At 46.2% G+C, this 5000-nt stretch overlaps 1 protein-coding gene across 1 annotated transcript in view; it reads right to left on the bottom strand.

Moving 5' to 3' along the window:
- Nucleotides 1-2764: 2764 nt before the first annotated feature.
- LOC143279274 (uncharacterized) overlaps nucleotides 2765-5000 on the bottom strand; it is a 56790-nt gene continuing 54554 nt past the window's right edge. The window contains exon 3 of the mRNA XM_076583336.1: nucleotides 2765-2988. The gene's annotated coding sequence lies outside the window, so the exon portion shown is untranslated. The remainder of the gene's footprint in view (nucleotides 2989-5000) is intronic.

Raw genomic sequence — 5000 nt, 5'->3', positions numbered from 1 at the left:
GTGTGTGTGTGTGTGTGTGTGTGTGTGTGTGTGTGTGTGTATGTGTGTGTGTGTGATTTCAAGCTATTTCTTCGTCTGACAAAGTCTTTTGTTTATTCAGTTATTCATTCATTCATTTATTTATTTATTTATTTATTTATTAACCCTTTCTATACTGTGCCACACACACACACACACACACACACACACACACACACACACACACACACACACACACACACACACACACACATTTATATATACATATAAGATGCTCTTCAAACGTCGAGAGAAAAAGCGGAAGTGACGCAAAACAGCGGAGTAGACTTTTGGCTCTGCTCTCTAAAACTTTGAAAATCCCACCAATGGCTGGCCGGGGTCAGTCTTTCTTCATGTTCGCGGTGAACACTACTGCTGTTTTCCGTTCGCTTCGTTTGTCCCGTTCTTCTTGTTCTCCATCATCATCATCCTTCTTCTTCTTCTTCTTCTTCTTCTTCTTCTTCTTCTTCTTCTTCTTCTTCTTCTTCTCCTCCTCCTCCTCCTCCTCCTCCTCCTTCTTCTTGTTCTCCATCATCATCATCATCTTCTTCTTCTTCTTCTTCTTCTTCTTCTTCTTCTTCTTCTTCTTCTTCTTCTTCTTCTTCTTCGCCTCCTCCTCCTCCTCCTCCTCCTTCTTCTTCTTCTTCTTGATACTTTTTCGTGGAACATTTTGCTCTTGTTGTTGATGTTGTTGTTGTTGTTTTAAAACCTTCCCTTTTGTCTTATTTTGAATCTCCGTGTCATTCATTCATTCATTCATTCATTCATTCATTCACACAGATGCACTCTTATATTATTGGAGGCACCAAGTTTCGTTAATTCTCTGTTGGCTGCACGTCAGTCAACTAACTGCTTTCCAAAACTAGCTGCTGCATTTGGTTGTCAGTTCATGACAGAAGCTATGCATGTCGACATGTCATTTGGTCTGTACAGGTAACAACAACAACAACAACATACTGGACTGACAAATAGTTACAGGGCCAGGGAACAAGAAAAATTAAAATTTAAAGGCAAAAAGTGCTGCACCAAGAAAGCTTCGGTAAAATTAAAATTTTGGTCTGCATCAGCATGGGTAAACAGCTTCATTTAGAGGAAAACGGTATTTAAAAAAAAAGAAGTAAAAATAAATAATAATGATAATAATAATCATCATCATCAGCATCATCATCATCATCAACAGCAGCATCATCAACAGCATCATCATTATAAAAAATTTTAAAAAGAATAATGATAATAAAAAGAACGGCACTGTACTTCTTGGCTAAGATATCATCAGGATAAACATTATTTTTCCCTCTGTATTACTTTAACTCACTCAGTACGGCCAGTCCTCTCTTCTCCTCTACACAGACCCTTCGGATGTCCAGTGGGTGTCTGAATGACCCAACCTTTAGCTTCTGTCGTCAGAACTGTGGTATTCTTTGTCAACATTCACGTCTTCAGTATAAGAGCCTTCCGCTTGCAATATTTTGATGATGGTAATTGGGGTGAAACGCTGTAAACGTCGTCTCTTTCGCCGTTCGTATGGAAAGAGTTAATGTGCTCTCCAAAGGAAACGTAGATGTAGTGTAGTGTATATTACATATGTCCGAACGCAGTGACGCCTCCTTGAATAAGTGAAAGTGAAAGTGAAACTGTGTCCACATTATGACAAATAGTGTTTGTTGAGTGTCCAGAAGAAAAGAAAAAAAAAAAAAAAGATGTCATCGTACTGCATCATAACTGTACGGACTCAGCTGCCTTCATGTTCACAACTGCAGATACACGACGATTAGCAGAGCAGTTCATCGTCATGTGTAGTTGAAAAAAAACTATTCTCGACTTACGTACAATGGTTTCACCACAACAACGGGGGTCCAGAGTCATTATCAGTTTCTTGGACTGAAAAAGAAATCCCGGGGAAAGCAGAAAAAAAAAAACACAGATGTTGTATTGTTTGTTTGCTTTGATGTCGCGTGTGTGTGTGTGTGTGTGTGTGTGTGTGTGTGTGTGTGTGTGTGTGTGTCTGTGTGTGTGTGTCTGTGTGTGTGTGTGTGTGTGTGTGTGCGTGTGTGTGTGTGTGTGTGTGTGTGTGCGTGTGTGTTAGCAAGCAAAGACACTGTACTTTCTTTTTCACACGTTCTCTGTTTCAACACCTTCCTCTCTTCTGTTCAGCCTGGAACCGAACGTTGTGCCATACTACAACCGTCCCTGCCTGGTGTTTACGCATTCCTGGGAAGAAGAAGAAGAAGAAGAAAGAGAAAAAAAAACAATGTCACGATCTCGATACATTCCCAGGAATAAGCCACAGACTTTTTTTTTTTTCTTTTTTTTTTTCAAATGCCAAAAAGAAGAAGAAGAAAAGAAAAAAAATGACGACGACAACGACGACGACGCCTAAACAGCGGCGCCAATACAAACAGGTAAATACAAGCCCCTTCCAACAATAAACGGGGCTGCTGCATTTTGTTCGGCATAGTTCCCCCCCCCCCCCAAATAAACTGACTTGCTAGCACTTTGCGCTTGCGGCTGTCTTGTCTGTTTTGGCCTTTGTTTCATTTTCATTGTCTTTGTTTCTGTCCTTTGTTTTTCTCTTTTTTTTTTCTTTTTTTTTAACCGGGGTCCAATAGCAGGCGGGAACAGCTTGTGTTGTGTTTTTTGGGGGAAAGCACACAGACTATGAGGTGGTGGGGATGAGGGTGGGGGAGAGGGTGAGGGAGGGTGGGGGGTTGGGGGCAGGGGGGGGGGGGCGGCTTGCTTCAACAAGGAGACTGACATCATGACAGTACAGGCTCTGGGGGCTGCCTTGGTTGTTGTTCTTGGATCCCATTGACAACAGATGGCTGAGCACTGCGGCCTCTCCTCGGGCCGTCCTTCCGCTTTGCCTGTTCTCTTCTGGCCTTCTCTGGCTGGGTTGTTGGGGGCTGAGGGTGGGGTGGTGGGGCGGTGGGGCGGTGGGGTGAGGTCTGTCTTCTCACTGTCTCACTGCCTCTGCAACACACACCCCCACAGAAGATCCAAGTTAGGGTCATAACATGAGTTTTGGTTGTGTGTGTGTGTGTGTGTGTGTGTGTGTGTGTGTGTGTGTGTGTGTGTGTGTGTGTGTGTGTGTGTGTGTGTGTGTGTGTGTGTGTGTGTGTGTGTGTGTGTGTGTGTGAACGAACCAACGAACGAACGAACGAAATTATATTTTTCCAGGGTATTGAGATAAGCATAATGACAAGAATGGGATAAGAAAGAGACAGACAGACAGACAGACAGAGACAGACAGAGACAGACAGACACAGAAAGAGCACCCCCACCCCCCCCCCCTCTCCGTCGAGAAACAATCATGCAACTAGAAGGACAACAGTGGATTGTGAACCTCACACAAGTGGAGTGTGTAACTTTGTAACATTGTTACTGTAACGTGAAGAAGAGATGAGATGGTGACACAACAGAGAGGCAGAGACAGAGACACAGAGATAGAGAGAGAGAGAGAGGCAGAGACAGAGACAGGGAGAGAGAGAGGCAGAGACAGAGACAGAGAGAGAGGCAGAGACAGAGAGAGAGAGAGGCAGAGACAGAGACAGAAAGAGAGAGAGAGAGGTAGAGAAAGAAAGAGAGAGAGGCAGAAACACAGAGACAGAGAGAGAGAGAGAGGCAGAGACAGAGGGAAAGAAACAGAGACACAGAGAGAGAGAGGCAGAGACACAGAGAGAGAGGCAGAGACAGAGACACACATAGAGGCAGAGACAGAGACAGAAAGAGAGTGAGAGAGGTAGAGAAAGAGAAAGAGAGAGAGAGAGAGAGAGGCAGAAACACAGACAGAGACACACACAGAGAGAGACAGAGACAGAGAGAAAGAAGCAGAGACACACAGAGAGAGAGGCAGAGACACACACAGAGAGGGAGAGAGCGGAACAGGGAGAAAGGGGAAGGGGTGAGAGGGGGGGGAGGGAGACGCGGGGAGAGTGAGAGGGGGAGAGAGAGAGAGGAGAGAGAGAGAGACAGGAGAGAGAGAGGAAAGAGAGAGAAAGAGGAGAGAGAGAGAGGGAGAGAGAGAGACAGGAGAGAGAGGAGAGAGACAGAAAGAGGAGAGAGAGGGAAGAGAGAGAGAAAGAAACACAGAGAGAGGGGGAGACAGACAGACAGAAAGAGAGAGAGGGGGGAAGAGAGACGAGAGAGAGGGGGGAGAGAGAGAGAGGAGAGGAGAGAGAAAGGGTGGGGGGGAGAAAACTAACGCAAGATGGGGAGAGTGAGAGGGGAGAGAGAGAGAGAGAGAGAGAGAGAGAGAGAGAGGGAAGAGAGAGAGAAAGAAACACAGAGAGAGGGGGAGACAGACAGTCAGAAAGAGAGAGAGGGGGGAAGAGAGACGAGAGAGAGAGGGGGGAGAGAGAGAGGAGAGGAGAGAGAAAGGGGGGGGAGAAAACTAACGCAAGATGGGGAGAGTGAGAGAGAGAGAGAGAGAGAGGGAGAGAGAGAGAGAGAGAGAGAGACAGGAGAGAGAGAGAGGGAGAGGGAGAGAGAGACAGGAGAGAGAGAGGGAGAGAGAGAGACAGGAGAGAGAGAGAGAGGGAGAAAGAGACAGGAGAGAGAGAGAGAGGGAGGGAGAGAGAGAGGGAGAGAGAGAGACAGGAGGGAGAGAGAGAGGGAGAGAGAGACAGGAGAGAGAGAGAGAGGGAGACAGGAGAGAGAGAGGGAGAGAGAGACAGGAGGGAGAGAGAGAGGGAGAGAGAGACAGGAGAGAGAGAGAGAGGGAGACAGGAGAGAGAGAGAGAGAGAGAGACAGGAGAGAGAGAGAGAGGGAGAGAGAGACAGGAGAGAGAGAGAGAGAGAGAGACAGGAGAGAGAGAGAGAGAGAGAGAGAGAGAGAGAGAGAGACGACTCGCAGTGAAGTGAGCAAACACCGGAATACCAACCAAATGACAACACAACCTCAATTTCCGTCCTGATCCTGTTGACGGATGAGACACTATGTTTCGTCATCCCTGTACGTCAGTATCTTTCGTAACCAGAAGTTG

The sequence above is a fragment of the Babylonia areolata genome, chromosome 2, assembly GCF_041734735.1.
Source record: "Babylonia areolata isolate BAREFJ2019XMU chromosome 2, ASM4173473v1, whole genome shotgun sequence".
In the NCBI taxonomy this organism is placed as follows: domain Eukaryota; kingdom Metazoa; phylum Mollusca; class Gastropoda; order Neogastropoda; family Buccinidae; genus Babylonia; species Babylonia areolata.
This window is presented reverse-complemented; position numbering and strand designations above follow the sequence as displayed.